The sequence below is a fragment of the Camelus ferus genome, chromosome X (genome assembly GCF_009834535.1).
Source record: "Camelus ferus isolate YT-003-E chromosome X, BCGSAC_Cfer_1.0, whole genome shotgun sequence".
NCBI classification, from domain to species: Eukaryota; Metazoa; Chordata; class Mammalia; order Artiodactyla; family Camelidae; genus Camelus; species Camelus ferus.
The window spans coordinates 72,904,555-72,926,702 of record NC_045732.1 but is presented as its reverse complement, the minus strand read 5'-3'; the positions used below and the strand labels follow the sequence as shown (position 1 = coordinate 72,926,702).

General features: G+C 34.9%; 1 pseudogene; it reads right to left on the bottom strand.

The window, feature by feature from the left end:
• Positions 1-18,287: 18,287 nt before the first annotated feature.
• On the bottom strand, positions 18,288-18,386 carry LOC116662281 (annotated as a pseudogene).
• Positions 18,387-22,148: the final 3,762 nt, after the last annotated feature.

Sequence of the window (22,148 nt, the reverse complement as noted above, 5' to 3'; positions counted from 1 at the left end):
AAGGAGGAGAACTATTTGAGGTAAAGAGAGAGCACATGGAGAAGAAGTGGAAAGGGAGACAAAATAAAAACAAAAAGAAAAAGGAGGAAGGAGAAAGGGATGGGCCAAAGATGCTACAATCGCTGTCTGATATACATTTGCTCTTGTTTTCTGTGAAGAAATAGGCAAAATCGATACAAGTATGGACCCATAACATATCCTTCACAAGAGGGCACTGGTACACAGGATGACAGGATGAATATGAATGAACGTACCTCAGAGTAACAGAAAGAAGGTAATCCCTTCCCTGCTTGGTGCCTGCTATTGAGCAATTCTCTTTATGCTCCAGGGCACTTGGAGAGTAAAAAGCTTCATCTGTCACTATATCGAGATGAAGACCAGGCCTTTTTAGCCCCAAATAGAAAATAAAACAAAAAAAATCATAAATACTGCCTTGCCAAAGAAAACTGGCCACCATAAACTGTTATGTGAAATGGCTGATATTTTGGAACAATTTTACAAAACCCTTTCCTTTATCTCTATTTTTTTCTATTAGACAAAAGCTTCTCAGACACCTAACCAAACCCACAAAATTTGTACTCACTGCTAGACCTATCTGAGGCCCTTTCTGAGCATTTTAACATAAATCAATTCAATAGGCCTGTAAAAGAAATAGGAGTGGTTGTTTTCTTAACTCAGACTCGAAGGCCCCTGGAGAGGCCATCAATCAGGTTTGAGTGAGATACTAAACTGGAAATCAACTCGGATGGGAAACAAACACCACACCTAAATTGGGAAATTCTCAAAAACATAATTCTTCCCATGAAACTGCAAGTTATCCTAATAGAAAGGAGGGAAGTTTGTGGTGCCTAAGTGAACCAATACATCCCAAAAGTAGCTTTCTGATGAATTATTTTAGAAGGATATTTTTTAAATGGGGAGACGGGGAGGCCACTATAGAATACTTATATATTTGAAGCATAAACAGCATTCTATAAAGTGTAGTTTTCTCTCGTAAGTACCGTCTCGTTGCAGATTTCTAGTTAGTAATATGTATCCAGGAATTCACTAAGCAAAGAAAAGGGTAATGTTTGTCTCATCTAAACTAGAAATAATGAGGAACAATGTATATAGCATTTAACAATTTGCATAGAACTTTTATTTCTATTATATAATTTTATCCACATGAGAAGCCTTAAGGAAGAAATTATTAATTTCTACATTTTATAGAAGAGAAAATGGAAGGTTAAAAAAAATGACCTGAGTCACAGTGCTAATAGGTAGTGGCCCAGGGACCAGGAGCCATGGCTTCTTACTCCAAAGCTCATGCTTCGTACTCTTTACTGACTCTTTTTAGAATGAATGTATGGCCATGTAGTTGAGAAAAGAGAGCCAGATCTTATTGATGTATTTCACAAAAATTGACATATTTAAAATATGTAACTATTAAAACTCTGTTCATTCTAAGACATAAAAGGTTATAACTACCATTTTGTATCATTTCTACTTTAACAACAGTGGCAAGGAATTCTGCTTATTTTCCATTAGTATGAAAAGTATAATTTTCTAAATAATCAACTCATTGGAAGCTTTAATTATATAGAAGACTTCATCACTTTTAACCCAAGTTGAAAGAGCTCTTTTTAAGACAGATTTTTTTTAAATAGGTTTTTTTTTCTATTCATAGAACTCATATATTATTACTGTATAAAATTGGAAAAGATAGAATTTTAGTGTTTTAAAAACATATTTTCAGTCATGCCTAAGTAATCATATTGACATTTTGGGTTTACAAAATTGTGACCATGTTTTATTATATAACATTATAACAATTTTTGTTAATCATATATCACTCTCATTACCCAGATTGTATAAAATATTATTTGAAAATATGTCTTTTTATGTTTGTAAATTATTCATCAAATAATGTATCTTAATTTATTTAACCAAATCCTCCTTTTTGGAGATGGATTTTTTCAGGGTTTCATATTTTAAATTATGGTACTCTAAACATGCCTGTGTATAAATATTTATGTAGAAAGGGAACTTTATTTGGAGCCGTTGGAATTGCTGAATCCCCTCAAAGAGAGCAATGCCATTGCTCTTTTGAAGTTAAGTAAAGAAAAATGCATTATTTTAGATTGTCTACCTACTACTAACAGAATCTACTTTGGGGGGTGATTTTTTAAATTAGACTTTTTATTTTGAGATAATTATAGATTGCACATGTAGTTGCAAGAAATAGTACAGAAAGATCCTATGTATAACTTAACCAGTTTCTCCCAGTGGTAGCCCTACCAAAGCAATAGCACAATATCACAACCAGGATGTCGTCGGTGATGCAGTCAAGATACAGAACAGTTTCAGAGGGTGGGAAGGGAAAGACTGGGATTTCAAAATGTAGAATAGATAAACAAGATTATACTGTATAGCACAGGGAAATATATACAAGATCTTGTGGTAGCTCACAGTGAAAAAAATGTTACAATGAATATATGTATGTTCATGTATAACTGAAAAATTGTGCTCTACACTGGAATTTGACACAACATTGCAAAATGACTAGAACTCAATAAAAATGTTAAAAAAATTTTTAAAAAAGATACAGAACAGTTTCATCACCATGAGGATTCTCCATGTCACCATTTTATATAGCCAAACCCATTTCCCTTTCTTCCAATTCCCTTCTTAAATACTGGCAACCACTACTGTGTTTTCCATTTCCACAATTTTGCCATTTCAAAAATATATAAATGGAATCATGTTTTATAAGCTTTTGAAATTGGTGTTTTTCATTCACCATAATCTTCTGGAGATTCATGCAGATTGTTGTATGTATCAGTAGTTCATTCATTTTTCTTGCTGAGTAGTATTCCATGGTGTGGGTGTGGATGTACCACTGTTTGTTTAACTATTTACTCATTAAGGGATTATTGTTTCCAGTTTTTGGCTCTTATACATTAACCTGCTGTAAGCATTCATGGATGTGTTTCTGAATGAAGCTAAGTTTTCATTTCCCTGGGATAAATGCCAGGAGTGCAACTGCTGGGTCATGTTGTGGTCACATATTTGGTTTTATAAGAAGCTGCTAAACTATTTTCTAGAGTAGCTGTACGATTTTACATTCCCATTAGCAATGCATGTGTGATCCAGTTTCTCTGTGTACTTACCAGCAGTTAGTGTTGCCACTTTTTCTTTTTAATATTCCGATATGTGTTTCATGATAGCTCATTATGTTTTCATTTGAATTTCTTTAATGGGTAATGATGTTGAACATCTTTTCATGTGCTTATTTGTCATCTGTATATCCTCTTTGGTGAAATGTCTTTTCATGTCTTTTGCTCATTTTCTAGTTGGTTTTTTTTTTTTTTACTATTGAGTTTTGAAGGTTCTTTATATATTATAGATATAAGTCCTTTGCAAATATGTTATGTGTAAATATTTTTGTAGAGTCTATAAATTTCCTTTGCATACATTTATCAGGTTCTTCTGCAAAACAAAAGTTTTAAATTTTGATCAAGTCCAATTAATCAATACTTCTTTCTATGGACTGTGCTTTTGGTGTTAATTCTGTCTATCCCTAGATACAAAGAGTCTCCTTTATTTTTTTTTCTAAAAGTTTTAAAGTTTACATTTTATATTTAAGTCCATGACCCACTGACTTAATTTTTTAAAAAGGTGTTAGACTTAGGTTAAGGTTTCTTTTTTTGCCTATGAATGTCCAATTGCTCCAGCACCATTTGTTGAAAAGGCTACATTTTCTCCACTTAATTTTCTCTGCATCATTGTCAAACGTCAGTTGGGCATATTTATGTGGGTCTATTTCTTGGTTCTCTACTCTTTTCCACTGATCTATGCATCTATCCCCTCACCAATACTACACAGTTTTATATGATAGCTATATAATGTCTTAAGATTGGGTAGATTTGATTTTTCTCACTTTATTTTCTTTTCATAATTGTTTTAGTTATTGTAGTTCCTTTCCTTTTCCATGTACACTTTTCTGTATCTGTGGAAAATCTTGCTAGAATTTTTGTTAGAATCGAGTTAAACCTGAATATTAATTTGGAAAGAATGGACATCTTTATACATTATGTTTCAATCCATGAAAAAGAAATGTTTCCCTATTTAGATCTTCTTTGATTTCTTTCATCATTGTTTTGTAGTTTTCAGCATATAAGTGCTATATATGTTTTGTTAGATTTCACTTAAGTATTTCATTTCCTGAGCAATTGTAAATGTTAGATTCTTAATTTGGTTTCCATGTGTTTGTTGCTAGCGTATAGAAATATAATTAACTTTTGTATAGTTATCTTGTATCCTGAGCCTTTGCTGACCTCACTTATTAATTCTAGAAGTTCTTTTGTGGATTCCTTGAGGTTTCTAACATAGATAAACATGTTGTCTTCAACTAGGGAAAGTTTTATTTCTTCATCATTTCTGATCTGTATGACTTTCATTTCCTTGGCTTGACTTATTACTCTGGCTACAAATTCCAGAACAATGTTGAATAAGCATGGAGAGAGTGACCATCCTAGTTTTGTTTCTGATCTTAGAATACAAGCACTCAGTCTTTCACCATTAAGTATAATGTTAGCTGTAGGATTTTTTTAGATGTTCTTCATAAAGTTGAGGAAGTGTCCCTCTGTTCCTATTTTTCTGAGAGTTTTTATCATGAATAGGTGTTGAATTTTATCAAACACTTTTTCTGTGTCAATTGAGAGGGTCATGCCATTTTTTCCTTTATTCCATTAATATGGTTTATTATATTGATTACTTTCTGTATATTGAACACACTTCATTCCTGGAATGAAACCCATTTGATCATTGTGTATAGTCCTTTTTATATATTGCTAGATTTGGTTTCTAGTATTTTCTTGAGGACTTTTGCATCTATATTCAAGGCGATATTGGTCTCTGGTTTTCTTGCAATGTCTTGGTCAAGTTTGGTATCAGGGAAATACTAACTTCATCTCATGAATGGGGAAGTGTTCTGTCCTCTGTTTTCTATAAAAGATAGTATAGAATTGGTCTCAATCCTTTAAGTATTTAATAGAATTCTCCAGTGAAACCATCTAGAACTGGAGCTTTACTTTTGTAGAGGTTAATTTTTTTTTTTTACCATTAATATACTATCTTTAAAGGTTGTAGCACATCTGTTTTATCTTGGTTGAGATTTTGTAACTTGTGGTTTTCAAGGAATGGGTCTATTTTTTAACTTGTCAAATTTATGAGCACAACGTTGTTCATAGAACTCTATTAAATAATAATTATCCTTTGAATAGGTGCAGAATCTTTAGTGATATCCCCAGTTCATTTCTGATATTGATGATTTATGTATTTTCTCTTTTTATTTTTGTCAGTCTTGCTAGATATATCAATTGTTTTGATTTTTTTCAAAGAACAAGCTTTTCACTTTATTTTTTATTATTTTTCTATTTTCAATTTATTGATTTCTGCTTTTATCTTTACAATTTCTTCCCTCTTCTTGTTTTAGGTTTATTTTGCTCTTCCACTTTAATGAAGTAGGAATCCAGATTATTAATTTGAAATCTTTCCTTTTTTCATTTAGCTTTATACCTTTTAAAAATTCCATTTGAGATTTCCTCTATGATCCATGACTTATTTATATTTGTGCTGCTTAATTTTAAAGTGTTTACTGATTTTCTTTGCCTTTCTGTTATTGATTTCTTGTTCAAGTTTCTTGTGACCAGAGAACATAGTCTGTATAATTACAATTCTTTCATTTTTTGAGACTTGTTTTATGGCCCAGAACATAGTGCATCTTGGCCAATGTTCCAAGGGTGCTTGAAAGGAATGTATATTCTGCTGTTTTGAGGTGGAATGTTCTATATATGTCAGTTAGATACTTTTGGTTGATTGTTTTGTTTAGAGCTTCTATACCCTTGCTGATTTTGTTTAGTATTTCTATTAGTTGTTGAGACTCGGGTTTTGAATATCCCCACTACAACTGTGGATCTGTCTGTGTCTCCTTCAAGCTCTATCAGCTATTGTGTCATGTACTTTGAAGTTCTGTTGTTTGGTTCATACACATCTAGGATCATTATATCTTCCTGGCATAGTGATCTTCTTATTATGATGCAATGTCCTTTTTTCTTAATATGTAATTTCCCAAGGTTTCAGCTGATCTTAGCAAGAGGAATAGGGAAAAGTATGTTTATCCATTGTCCTTGAAACAGAAGTCTCAGAACTCATTTTTAAACATGAATAGGTTGAATTAACTTAAATTATAGCTTATCTCAAAAAAACAGTAACTGTTTAATTTCCACTGGTTGTTTTCAAGAAATGGGTGAAAGAAATATACGACTACAAAAAGCAGTGCAACAACCTATACACAAAAGTAAACTGAAAATGGGTTAAAGACCTAAATGTAAGACCAGATACTACAAAACCCCTAGAGGAAAACATAGGCAGAACATTCCTTGACATAAATTGCAGCAATGTTTTTTTGGATCCATCTCCTAGAGTAATGGAAACAAAAGCAAAAATAAATAAATGGGACCTAATTAAACTTAAAAGATTTTACACAGCAAAGGAAATCATAAACAAAACAAAAAGACAATCTACAGAATGGGAGAAAATATTTGCAAATGATGCAACCAACCAGGGATTAATTTCCAAAATATACAAAGATCTCATACAGCTCAGTATCAACAAAGCAAACAACACAATCAAAAAATGTGCAGAAGATCTAAATAGACATTTCTCCAAAGAAGACATATGGATGGCCAACAGGCACACGAAAAGATGCTCAATGTCGCTAATTATTAGAGAAATGCAAATCAAAACTACAACAAGGTATCACCTCATATGAATCAGAATGGCCATCATTAATATGTTTATAAGTAATAAATGCTGGAGAGGGCTTAGAGAAAAAAAGGATCCTCCTAACACTATTGGTGGGAATGTAAATTGGTGCAGCCACTATGGAGAACAGTATGGAGATTTCTCTAAAAACTTATCCTATTCCTGGGTATATATCTGGAAAAAAGAAAACTTTAATCCAAAATGATACATGCACCCCAATATTTACAGCAGTATTATTTACAACAGCTAAGACATGGAAACAACCCAAATGTCCATCAACAGATGACTAGATAAACAAGATGTGGCATATATATACAGCGGAATACTACTCAGCCATAAAAAGAATGAAATAATGCCATTTGCAGCAACATAGATGGACCTAGAGATTATCATATTGAGTGAAGTAAATCAGACAGAGAAAGACAAATATCATATGATATTACTTATATGTGGAATCTAAAAAAAAAAGATACAAATTCTATTTACAAAACAAAAACAGACTCATGGACATGGAAAAAAGAGCTATGGTTCACCAAAGGAGAAAGGCAGGGAGGGATAAATTAGAGGTTGAGGATTAACAGACACACATTACTATATATAAAATAGATAAACAACAAGGACCTACTGTATAACACAGGGAACTATATTCAATTATTCAATTTCTTATAATAACATATAGTGGGAAAGAAATCTGAAAAGAAAATATATATATATGTATATGAATAAGTGAATCACTTTGCTCTACACCTGAAACTAGCATTGTAAATCAACTACACTTCAATAAAAAAATTTTTAAAAAGAGAAACTCAAAAAAAGAGCAAATAATCCAATCAAAAAGAGTGGAAGACCTAAATAGACATTTCTCTGGGCCAACAGGCACATGAAGAAATATTCAACATTATTAATTATTAGAGAAATGAAAATCAAAACTATAATGAGGTAGCACCTCACATAGGTCAGAATGACCATCAGCTAATTATTCTAGAAATAATAAATGCTGGAAAGGGTGTGGAGAAAAAGGAACTCTCCTAACACAGTTGGTGGGGATGTAAATTGGTGCAGCTACTATGGAGAACAGTATGGAGGTTTCTTAAAACACTTATCCCATTCCTGGGCATGTATCTGGATAAGATGAAAACTCTAATCCAAGAAGATACATGCAACCCAATGTTCACAGCAGAACTATTTATAATAGTAAGACATGGAAGCAACCTAAATGTCCATTGATAGATGTAGTAATAAAGAAGATGTGAAATATTATTCAGCCACAAAAAAGAATGAAATAATGCCATTTGCAGCAACACAGATAGGTCTAGAGAGTATCATATTAAGTAAAGTAAGTCAGACAGAGAAAGATGAACATCCTATGATATCACTTATATGTGGAATCTAAAAAATGATACAAATGAACTTATTTACAAAACAGAAATAGACTCACAGACATAGAGCACAAACTTATGGTTACAAAAAGGGAAGAGGAAGAGCAATAAATTGGGAGTTTGCGATTAACAGATACATACTACCATATATAAAATAGACAAACAACAAGGACCCACTGTATAGCATAGGGAACTATACTCAATATCTTATAAAAACCTATAATGGAAAATAATCTAAAAAAGAATATACACACACACACACACACACACACACACATATACACATACACACACACATATATGTATATCTGAATCACTTAGCTGTATACCTGAAACTAACACAACATTGTAAATCAATTGTACTTCAATATCAAAAACAAAAACAGTGCTACAATAATATTCCCAAAGTGCAGAAATAGGTATGTCCAAGGTTGTCATGCACACAGTGTTGTAAACTTCCACAAAATGGTAAATAATCTAAATGTCCATCAGTAAAGGATTGATTAAATAGTTTATGGCACATTCATGGTTGATATTTAGCCAGCATCCACAAATGCAGATAAAATCCTTGGTGAAATATTAAAATTATTCCCGAACAGCTTGTTAATAGTGTTTACTTTGACTCCCATAGCAAGTACACTCTTCCAGCACTCTGGCCATCTTGGTCCTATCCCCAGGACAGCTTGAAGCTCCACACAATCTAACAGCTAAAAGGTTAACACTTGCATAGCAGGGGGCTTCAGCGCCATGCTTTAACACTATGACTGGTGCCTAATCTGATTGTTTGGGTCCCATGTCCTACCAAATATTAAATATTTTGTTTATTACTCTCTGGCCCGTACAGATCACAGAATACCATACAGCTATAAAAAATGAGTAAGGGGAGCTCCAGGTAAGCATGGCAGATTTAACAAATATGTTTATCTTCATTCACTTTTGAAACCTCACTAAAATGACAGCAAAGAATTTTAAAAGTCATAAAACCCAAAAGGACAAAGAGAACATGAGGAGAGATGACAGCAGAAGAGAAATGTCAACACAGGTTTTGTAAGCTGGAAAGCAGATGGACAGGTGGTAACTGACTTAGCAGAGTAGATAATACTGCAACCTAAGCCTGAAACTGGGGAGAAGCCAAAAAACAAAACAAAACAGGACAATCCATGCTCAGAAAGCCTTAGAATTTGGAGGCACCGAGGACCTCTAGAGGCAGGGGTGTGGGTAGGACTGAAAGCAGAAAGATAGTTTGGCAGTTGGCATAAGGAGTATACAGTCCCTCCTCCTAAATTCACTCGTGCACTCCATGGAGTAATTTCCCTTTGACAATGCATGCAGAAGACTAGAGGCTTTCTTCTTTCTGGAAAAGTGTATATAGCTAAAAACTAGAGTGAGCTGCCACACTGAAAGCAAGGAGGTAGAGTCTGCATGTTAAATAGTGCAACCTTCCATCTCCAGCCACTCCTTTCGTATATCCCAGAATATCAACAGCCAGGCTTATGTTATAACACTTTATAAAAAATCATAATATTCTTTTCTGTAGAAACTAAATTGTCCAATACAAAACACCTAAAAATACTGAATTTTTGAAAACCCTAGTGAAAAGCTGAGTTGCAGCCTTCTCAACTTAAAGGGAAATGTACCACATAACAGTGCCCATTCATATACCAAGAACTTCTAATCAGCTTCTTAGTCTCTTGCTATTGTATATACATGAGCCATCAAGAACAAGACATCAAGGAAAGAGGGACAGAGAAAATAGAACCAAAAAAAAGTGAGCTTGTTGGAAATAGAGACAATGCAAGGAATAGAAGAAAACTTTAAAAATACTTATCTTTCAGAGATATGAGGATATACAGCATTCATTAACAATTGGCTATTTTAAAAAGAACATTCAGAGAACAAGAACAATGTTTTCGAAATTAAAAATAAAATATAGAAGTTCTGGAATATAAATTGGAGGAAATCTCCTAGAAACTAGGAAAAAAAATAGGGAGAGGAGATGATTTGGGGTTCAATCTAGGATGTCCAACATATGGATAATGATATTTAAAGAAAGAATAGAGAAATGGAGAAAAGGAAAGTATCCAAGATAAAGCAGTAAAGTTTCCTAAAACCGAAGGATATGGGTTTCCCAACTGAAGCAGCCCAACAAGTATCTAGTATAATGAATAAAAATAGATCACACAAAGGCTCATCATAGTGAAATTTCCAAGCACCATGGAATGAAAGTGGCATTGTTGACTCAACAGCAGCACTGGAATATGAAAAGCAGTAAAACAATGCTTCAAGAGTTTGAGGGAAAATTATTTGCAACCTAGAATTCTATACCCTGCCAAACTTAATGGTAGAATAATGGGATTTTCAGGCATGAAAGTTCTTAATGAACATTTTCTTTCTCAAAGAGCCATGCACAGAAAGTTCTTGGCATTGTGTCCAATCAAAATAAAGGAGTAAACCAAAAAAGAGGGAGAATGTGTGAAAAACAGTATTTAGAAGGATTTTCAGGGCTTTCCCCAAGAAGCTTTAGAACCTGTACAAAGTTCCCTCCCACTGGTGGTTCAACCAGGTAAAAACTATTTTAAAGACAACATTTGGTGGGAAAGGTTGAATAGGGTTGCCTTGAGTAAAGGGTAAAGCACCAAGAATGTTAGACAACAGGAGTTTTCCAAGGAAAACTTTTCCAAAAATGGCAAGAAGACACCTAAGGAAATTGTAAAAGGAGGAAGGTGTTACAGAATTGTATTTTTGCCACCCCATAGAGAATATCCCATCCAGGGTGGTCTTGAAAGTTATGCTGGTGGATGGATAGCAGAGTGGCAACCAGGAAGTCTAACCTTATCTAGAAGTCACAGGTAAAGGCTGACTTTCAGGAAAATGGGGAATAGGTAAAGTTGGTGTAAGCAATCTGCTATTCTTTTTCATGCCCACACTCAGATGCCTTATGCCAGCATGCTTCCCTTGCCTAGTTAAATCTTATCATTACTTTAGGCAGACTTGTCCTGCACTTAGACCAATATTGAATCTTGCAGACCTGGCACTCACCTTTACCAATATCAAATATTGGTCTTGTCAGTCTCTTAATTATCAAAGGTGTGCTAAATAAATCTGTGCTAAGTTATTAATAACAGATAATAGATTCATAGGCTACCCATCCAGAGGCATTTGTATTTCAATAGAATACTCAGAGTCCAAAGACCTTCTAATTTCAAATGACCTCATGAGGTGAATATTTTTTAAAGGTAGGAGTCCTCAAATCTCAGAACATACACAGCTACCTCATTCACCTATGGGCAAAACTAGCTGGAAATCTGATATATCAATGTATTTTCTGGGACCTAATTATTCACATAGTCATGATGAGCCATAAATTGCCCCCTAAAATAATAAACAGATCAAAAAAGTAGAATCATTTTTCAGATTATCACATGGTTGTTCTGGATTGGGGTGAGGGAAGCCTTGAAATAATTTTAAACATGATCCAAGAGATGTTAGAGGTTAATGAATTTGCCACTAAAGCATGCCCCAAATTTAAAATCCAATATGTTTAGGATTAAAGTACTGAGAGATGATCAAGTCCACTTAAAACTGCTTTATAATCAGGATGCTATATTGTATCTGAGACAATAAAATGTCTGAAAAGAAATATAATCTTATTACAACAGAAGCTACAAAGGAATTGGATGCAATCAACTCATTTATATTAGTAACCCAAATCACTTTAAAACATGTAGACCAAAGTAATTGGCAACAGAATCATGCCCAGAATAACACTTGAGTCATATCAGGTCATTCTGAGCAAACATACTGGACAATTCCATAACTTTGAAATCTAAGGAAAGTGATAGGGGACTGAGGGATTTCAGTAAACGCAGCAAGTACATATCTCATGTTTGGAGCTATCAAATTCGCATTGTGAACTTTAGCACAAATCTCACTGCAACTCAGGGGGCATGTTCTAATTCTGGTAATAGCATTTACCGAGTGTTCTAAGGACTTCAGCTAAATCATACCAAAGTCAAGTGTAAAACCTAAATTAGGTCATAAGGAAAAACATGGAAATAAATACATTTGGATATATAAGGTAGGGATATTATGTAAATACGCTGCAATGTATTATGAGGCCAGGAACTCACTTTGGTATGCTGGGTACAGTGGCAAGGGCCCAACAGTCAGTGCCACATTCTCTAAGGGGCAGGAGGCAACGATGCCATAACATTCCACAAATGTCCTTTCACACGGTAAAAATATTTCTGACAGTCACTCTGCCCAAACCTTCCTATTCATAACACTGTCAGCTGGCATGTCACTCAGAGTGACAGGAAAGGAGACAGGGAAAGATGATTGTGGTAAGAAGATGGTAGGAGTTAAATTACTGCGTGATGAACAAGCAAGATGCACCTGAACTGCTTATTGTCATGTGGATGGCTGACATGCTCCTGACTCAAAGGGATAAGGGTGAAAATATTTCCCTTGCCTCCGGGAAATCAGTAGTCCCAATATTCAATGATTGTAACTAGAAAGAAAGGCATGAAATCCAATTGACTCTAATGCGTCAAAAAATGGTACATTCCTGAAGGGATCTTGGTGAAAGGGTACTTCAGTGATTTTTTTTTTCTTGGCCATGTTAGCCCAGCTTCAAATTGAAACATACACAGAAGTTCAGTATGTTAAACAAGTCAAAAAGACCTATTTTGATTTGGGGGGGTAGTCCAGAACCCCCTTCCCATTCCCCATAACCACTATTGTCATCTTTAAGACATCTCCAAGGAATTTCAGGACTCTTTCCCATACCCTTGCATAATGACACCTCCAAGTCCCCAGTTATTCTGCCCAGGGTTTCCTGTGGTGAGTTAGTGTCGAGCCAGACTTTTTCCCAAGTATCCTGACTCCAAAGCCTATGCAAAATTCCCAGCAATACATCACCTGCCTCATGTCATGTGACCCTCCTTAGTTTCCTCAAAAGAGCACTTGGTGTTGCTATCTCTAATTCACTGAGCAGATTTAGCAAATCAGCAAAGCTTTACTATAATAAAATATTTAGGAATATAGATTATGCGTAAGTGCAAGTGATGTTTATTTCACAATGTTAGAAACCAACTATAGTCAGTGTTGTATAAGACATTTGCTACAGTATTCATTTTTATATCTTGGCTAAATTGGTTACCTGACCCAATGCAAGCTCTCAAAAATCAAAATATTTTTGCTTTTTTTCTGATTAGCACATAAATTGACATTTTGTGGCATTTTCAGAAAGTATCCTTGCTGTGCAAACTGAAACACTGCCTTTTTTAGGTATGTATAAAATAGATGTTTTTTAGGAACTTAATTGTCTTTGTAGAAAAAATACTACCAAAATATTTGTTACATATTTGGTCATACTAAGCTCTGAATCGTGTAAAAGTGTAAGTGTGACTAGCTGTGAAGTTTATAGACTTTATTTATAGCAAACCCCAGAGTCTTGCATTTAATAACTTTTATTTCAAGAGGAAAAAAAATTGAATAGGTTTGCCTTAGGGCATCTTAATGACCAAAACAATCTCATTGTTTCATTTCAGACTCTGTTCATAAAAGAGAGATTTTTCTCCCCTTACCATGACCATGTAATAATGGTCTCTCAAGACACAGAATCAATTTGACTGATTTTGCCTTTGCCTCTACTCTCATGTGTTCCTTCCAAATGACCTTCGCTTAGCCTGTGATCTGGAGTTTCAAAGCTACAGGAATTACTTTTCTCTAGAAGCTGACTTTTCTTTGTTCGGGCTTTGTTTTTAGGCAGCCCAAGAGGAGTTTGTGGCCCCTCTGCTCTGGATTCTTTTCTTTCATTTTTCTGAAGCAGCCTTGATTTTCTGCTTTAGGTCTATTTGGTTTTGAATCAAGGTGACCAAATGACCCAGGAGGGTAGACACTCACATTCACAGTTGTCTGAGAATTTTTGCTACTTCTGTGACCTCCACCTGTCCCAGCTCCACTACATCCTCGATGGTTTCTGCCACTGGTACAGGCCACATGGAGTGCTTAGTTCTCTTCACATCTATCCTCCTGATACGTGGAAAGTCCTTTTAATTTTGACTCAGTCAAGATAAGGTTGACTCGTGGTAACCAGAGCCTTTATAAAGAAAACTAAAGGAAATAGAGCAAAATCAGAAACAGAGCAAGATATAATCCCCCAAGAGCAAGCTTGTTATTCTAACTTAAAATCAACCTCAGCTTAGTCTGGCTAGTGTAATTTCAACAACAACAACAAAAATCTCACTTTCCTTCACCTCACTCTTTCTAGGGAAAAACGAGTGTGTTGGAATAACCTATTCAGACTTTTAATGTGGAGTAGATTTGAGCTGACACCACTGTCAAACAGGATCCTTGGTTTCTCTTAGAAATTATTTCCCACTCCCTTCTGGACAGTGGTCCTCTCATCCTCTCTGACCCTTGCTCATGCTAGAATTCCACTTGGCAGATGTCCTAACTCTCTTGACACCTGCTTCACTCAGGCCTCACTTAGTTCTTGGTGCTCTTCAAAGGAAGGCTGAATTCAAAAATTTCTTCTTCAGCTGAAGGTTGTCAATCATTGATCTTACAGTTACCTCTTTCACAGAACTCCCTAGAGATTTGACTATAGTTTTCTGATTCATTTCTCTCATTGTTCACTTCATTTAAAACAGATTCATCCACTACACTTCTGCTCTTAATGTTCCAGTCATAGTAGCCTCCTTCAAATTATCAGAGACTATTTACCTTTTATTTTTTTGGATGGAGCTCTGTGCTCTTTTCAGGAATACCCAGCAAGTTCCATTTGTCCTCAACTCATTTGTGGAGTAGAGATCACTGGAATGTCCTCGGCCCAGTGGATGGTCAGGACATTCCAGGTTACCTGGTTTCTCCATGTCACCAGGGGGCAATCTTCCAGAAACTATGACCACAATTTTATGATGCCAAAAATTCTTTCCACACTCATTAAATAGAACAACTTCTAACAAAGCTAATATTTCTTCATGACTACCTTTTTCATTCTACTGAAATTATAAGAAGTCACCTAAGCATTTGTTCATTCAAATTGTTTTGTTAACACATAAATAGCTGGATTGCAAAAAGAAGCTGGTGGAGAAAATTCACCAAGAGAGAGTTGGCTGGTGCAGTTGGATCTCATAGAAATTCCTTCTCAATTCTTTGATCCCTCCTTTTCTTAAATAAGCTCTACAGAACTAAATCCACAGTGAACTGCTTTCTTAAAAATGTAATGATACCCCTCATTACTTATTTACAAATATGCATAACCAAAATACAATATACGAACTTAGTCTTCAAAATAAAAGCTAGATAAGAAATGCAACTTCTTTCAGTAGAGTATTATGTTTAACATATTTCACAGGCAAAAATAAGAAGCATGTTGTCACAGTTCATTAGCTTGTGTATAAATATAAAAACATATACATAAATTCTTTAAAGGGAATGACTATGGGCATAGTGTAAGTATAACAAAACATGTAGTTTGACATCTTTTTTTTTTTTTTTGCCTTTCAAGGGTTAAATTGGTTATTTAGGCATACCTCTCACAAGCCAGAAATTATTAGCCAAGTTCTCCCAATATCCATTCTTTCCCAACTCCATCCATTGTTCACACTATAGTCAAAATGACCATTTAAAAATAGAAATCTTATCATATTTCTCTGCTGATTAAGAACCTTTAATGGCTTTCCTTTGCATTTACAATAAAATGCAAATTCTCTAATACACAGTCTGGTTCCTGCTTACCATTCCCACCTGATCTGCTACTGTCAGCTATCTCTCCAAGCTTCAGTCACATTGACCGTTCAGTTACTTCAGCATGCTTTACACCTGCCTAGGGATGTTCTTTCCTCGTGGAACCCTCTTCCACCCACCTTCTCCATGTCTGGCTCCTTCTCATTCTCTCATTCTTCGATCTCAGCTTAAATATTGCCTCTTCAGAGAGCCTCCCTTATGCTCTCTGGAGCTAAACAACAAAATTTAAGTATGTAACTCTAACTATTTTCTCTCTTTGTGTACTGTGTTTCTGTCATAGAATTTATTAACATTTGTAAGTATATATCTATTTAGACATTTAAATGTCTATAGTCTGTCTCCCCTAGACTGAAATCTTCATGAGGGCAGAGAATGTGTCTATTTTGTTGTAACAAATGTAGTATCTTATATAAAACCTGACACATAGTAGGCAATCAATAAATATTTTTCCATTAAGTAGATGATAAACAGATAATTTATTGCCAAATTTATAGTTTCCTTTATATAGATAAAATCGGGCAAAACTATCCAGCATGAAGTAAGGAACTGATTCATCCACAGTTACAAACTTGAGTGCAACTATAGAATGTTTTTGAAAGGAACAAATATAATTTTAGGTAGCATCAACATCAAATATTTCTTGATACGTTTGATTTACAAAAAGAAATATAATGCAAGGTTTTAAAATGCTTTCTCTTAAATTGAGTGCTTGTTGGTTGAAAACAACTGCCTTTTCTATACAGACATAATTCCGTATGTTGTTAATGAATTATTTTTCAAAAGCACATATTTGGTTCTATACACATTATAGATTAAAGCAAAAGGATCTGAAATTTGGGTCCATTTGTCTGCTTTACTTTTAAAAGAAAGCCTGCCAAAAGGTGACTAAGATGCTACATTAACAGATGTGCTAATTGGGGTAACTACCTCCAAGGAAATAGAATCTTAAAATTACATTTTAAAAGATTATTTAGATCAAAGGGTAGTAATGTAAAATACTTCTATTTTAACCTGAAGCATACAAAAAAATCCAGAGGTAGTGCTAACTTTCTAAATATTTAAGGCTGTCTGCCAAAATAAGCAATTCAACCCTTGTTGCATATACATTCACTAAAGAAGGAGAAGGAAGCATTAGAAGAAATCCTTGACCATGAAAACTATGCTCGCTAACTTTCCCTAGGAGCTTACAGACTGTCAAGGACTCTGACTTCTGGCAGTGTTCCTTTCAAAATAATCCAGGAGCCCAGCATGAAAGCAACAGCTGCCACGACACAAATCCTTTTATCACTGTGCTAACACAGGTCCAAAATGGTACATACCTGAACTTGTGATGAAATATAGTAAGCTTTATTTCACTATTTAGGGGCTCTATAGTCTGTTACATTTATGTGTTGTTTTAAAAAAAAATTCATGTATCAGTACCATACTGTTTTAGCTACTGTAGTTTTTGAACCAGTTTCTATTACTTATTAGAACAAGTCCCCCTCATTAGTCTTCTTTTTCAAAATATACAGTTGAACCTTGAACAGAGGGCATTAGGGACACCCACCTTCCTCACAGTTAAAAATTTGTGTATAATTTATAGTTGGCTCTCTTGTATCCAGGGTTCCTCTGTATCTGCTGTTCTGCCTCTTCACGTTCAACCAACTGTGGATCATGTAGTACAGTAGTATTTACTATTGAAAAAAATCTGCTTATAAGTGGATGCATGCAGTTCAAACCAGTATCATTCAAGGCTCAACTGTACTTGTTATTCTTGATAATATATTCTTTAGGATGGAGTTTAGAGTCACTTCATCAAGGCATGAAAATAATCTCTGGGATTTTTATTGTAAATTTTATTAAATCCATGCGTTCATTTGAGAGGATTTAACAACCTGAAATTTTCTGTATTCTCATCCATTTTCAAGCATTTTTTTTTTGGTAATCTTTTGTAGTTTTCTCCACATACAACCTATATATTTATTGTTGAGATTATACCTAGATATTTTCTAATTCTGGTGTTATAGCAAATCGACTCTCTACTGTGTTTTATAACTGGTTACTGAAATGTTTAGGAAAACTGGTAAACTCTCATTCTAAATATATTTCAGTTAGATTCTCTGTGGTTAGGGTCTCATCTCATTTGCAGATATTAATCGTGTTCCTTGATTTCCAGTAGTGACATCTCTTATTTCTGTTTCCTGCTTTATTGCATTGGCTAGGAAATTAAAAATTTCAATCATAATGGTGATAGCAGTTCTTTTTATCTTGTTTCTGATTGTAATAGGAATATATTTAGTGTTTTACCATTGCATATGATATTAGCTGTCGATTTAGGATAGATATTTACTATCCCAGTAAGGAAAATACACGATATTCTTTGTGAATTGACATGTCATCCTTCCTCTTCTAATCTTCTCCATATTGTTCCAAATTTAGCACATGTGCTGCAGAAGAGAGAACTGCATTATTCTTTAAATAAAACTGGCCTGTCATATTTAAATGTCTTTTAAAACATTTTGAGGTGAAAGGCCAAAGCATGGTTTAAAAGCAGTCTGCATTAAACGTGGGACTAGTGAAGGTCTATAGCAGATTGTGAAATATTAAACCTGAAGCATTATGATAATGAACCCTCTTATTATGGATATAAGCCATTCATCCAGAAGAAAGGGAAGTCAATTGAATGAGTTGGTAACTTGGTTTCCACAAGGAGCTTTTTGCTGATTAGAGGCAAGGCATTTAAGAGGAAAATAAACACAAATGAGAGAGAACCAGAAAACCTTTTCTGCCATGAATATTAAAGAAAAGAAAGCAAAGAACTGCCATTGCCCTCCAAATCTAATTAGCAGCACTAAAAAAGTGAGTTGTTTCCAGAAAGGATAGAAAAGATAGCTGACAGCTTTTGACACCTGTAGGAGGGAGAGTGAGGCACAGCTTGGAGATTTGACCATTGTTAGTTTGAAGATTGTTAGTTAGAGTAGTAGCTTAAGAAAACTGCCAGCCCTTGTCAGGATGCTGCAAAAATACAGTGTCCGACCTTTTCAATGCCTGGAAGCATTGTAGCTGAGAATCATGAATGTTTCCTTGAATATACACAGAATGACCAAGGTTTTTTTTAACAGCAGCTGAGCTTGGTGAAAAAAGAGGTAGTGGTAAGTAGTTGCAGCATTTCTTTTTATTTCATATATGTTATATACTTAGGCTTATACCTACTTGATACACTGAGGGTTAAATGTTTACCCTGCTTCTTTTCTTTCTTGTGTACAAGATCTTTAGTCATTCTAACTTAAGATATCATAATTCCATACCACATTGGGGAATTTAGAAGCATTCTCTCACTCTATATATGAACTATTCTCACTGATAAAAGAAATAAGTATTTAAAAATATCTAACTTTAAAAGTTTAAGAACAATTATTAACATTGCCTACATTTTTGTATTATTTGAATTATCATGAGGGTATTATTTTTTAATTAAAAATGGTCCATTTAAAAAATATTCTACAAATAATATATATTCATTGTGACAAATTCAAAAGTAGAAAAGTGTATAAAGTGAAATTTAAAAGTAGCTGCCATAACTTATCCCACCACCCTACGTAACACTGCTAAGGTTTTGCTGTGTATTATTTAAGAATTGCTCTTATGCATATGCAAACATACAAACATTTTTGTTTATTTTTAATCTAACCATATTACACAGATTTTGTGCAATTTGCTTTTTTCCCCATGTAACTGGTATCTTTCCATCTCTAAACAATAATTTCAGAAACAGTCATGTTTTTGTAGAAACAGCAAAGAAACCTAAGTTCCTACTTTTTTTGTTTTAAGTTAGCTCTGTCTGGATAAAATTCACAATTATACCAAACCTGTAAACTTAATCTACCACCATCACAGCTACTGGAATAGTTAGCTAAAGTCTTAAACTAGTGTTTCTCAAAGTTTAGCATACATCAGATTGTACCGTGTAATTGTCTTCCCATTCAGTCCTGAGAGGAAGATTTATAAGTTTCTTGAGAGCAGTGCTATGAAACTGACAGAATAGACTCTTTCTCTTCTGAGGACTGCTGTATCTCCCAATTATACACAACAAATTGCCTGTCAACAATTTACTAACACAATACAGTTGTCCTCACAAGCAGACTAGGGAGAGAACACATAGGCCCTTGTCCCAAGGATAGCTCAGACCAGTGGTTCTCAAACTGCAGTGTGTACCAAAAGGCACCTGGAGGGCTTGTTAAAATAGACTGCAGGGCTCCACACTCTTGATTCTTAGACCGAAGCCCAAGAATTTGCATTTCTAACAAGTTCCCAGATGATGTTGCTCTTTCTGGTTCCAGGATCACATTTTGAGAACCACTGTCTCAAAGGAAATAATCAACTTCTGTAGTGAGCACCCATTTTTCAACATATTTAACTTAAAACAGACTTCACAGAACAGAATTCACCCAAAGTCAGAAAAACAGACCCAGACTAGAATTTAACTACAAAGTGCTCCTCACTCTCCAGCTGTTAAAACCTAACTGCAGTAAGACATGCTAAAGCCCTGGTCTTTATTCAGTGGGTTGAAAATACAGCTTTTCTTTTTTTTTTTTTCCACACATTGTTACTTCAAACTTACCTAGGTCCCCAATTAAGGTTGAATGTATTCTATCTAAGAGCTATCACTTTTTTGGACCCTACTGTAACCCTACAGTGAACAACAAGAGTGTAAGAATTATTAATAGGATATTTTTGTTTAGCCAAATTAGAAGATCCTGGTAAGCAATTGAGACTTTCAAGGGAAATCCTACCTCACTCCCAACATTAACCCAGGCTCTACTTCTTCCCTATTGCCCAACATTCATCTGAGGAAGTGGAATGAAGGGGTAAAAAGTACTGGGTCCCAGTCGCAGCTTCACACTTCTTGCCTGTGTCATCTGACCTCTCTATCTTCAGTTTTTTCATCTATGAAATGGATATAATAATAACACCTACCTGAAAGGCTGTAAGGATTCAATGAAACAATATATGTAAATCACTTAGCCTACTACCTGGCACACAATCAATGTTCAATGAATAGATATTACTATTAATACTGCTACTTCATAGGAAATAACTGGAATAGAGAATTGAGTTCCTGGCAATATCTCTTTCTTTCATCACAAATGTAACTAACAATGTGCCATTAAAATTATTTTAGCTGGAGTGCTACATGATGAAATTAGCTTGTTAAATGATCTGTGTGATTGCCGTATGGAGAATGAACTGTAGGTACACAAAGATGAAAAGTGTGAAACTAGCTAGGAGACTACTGCAATAATCAAGGTGAGAGATGTTGGTGGCTTGGACTAGAGTGATGGCAATGTAGGGGGATAGGAAATTAACATGAGAGATTTTGGACATAAAAACTGACTTGGAAATGGAGTAGACATTAGGAAGATGGAAGACTCTAAGGTAGCTCTTAGTTTTCTACCACAGTCAAGGAAGGGGATGGTGGTATTGTTAACAGAAATGAGAAAAAAGCAAAGGCTAGGAGGCGTGGGAATAGAAGCTGAATGATGGGAATTGAGGACAATCTGCCATGGGCCCAAGCACCCCTGCAGGTATTGCCCAGCATGCCAAACTGGAAGTCCTAATCAACCTCTGACCCTGAGCCTTTTCTGTAACTAGTCACATAAATGATGAAGTAGGTCAAGGCATGACTACTATGCAACTGCTTTCTCCCTAGAGTGAGATACTGGCTTGTTTACTGCTTGCTACAAAAGGTGCTGAGCCCTTAGTCCCAGGTTCTTCCAGTTGCAGTGCAGCTCACTACATGCATAGCCCCCAGCTGGGCCCATTGAGGCACTACATGGACCTTAGGACAGGGGAACAAGCACCACATGTGAACACTCCTTCTTTTTGTTGTGCTATAATTGTCTTGCTCTGGCCCAGGAATCAGAACACCATTCCTGTAAAGGGCCAGATGGTAAATATTTTATGCACTACAAATCATCTATAGCAATTACTCAATTCCATCATTGTCACATGGAAGCAGCCACAAACAACATGTCAACAAATGAGTGTGGCTGTGTTACATAAGACTTTATTATGGACACTGAAAGTTGCCTATCATATAATTTTCATGTGTCATGTAATATTATTCTTTTTATTCTTTTTATAATTTTTATTATTCTTTTTTAACCATTTAAATATGTACAAACATTCTTAACATATAATAATTGATCAAGGGCTGGATTTTAC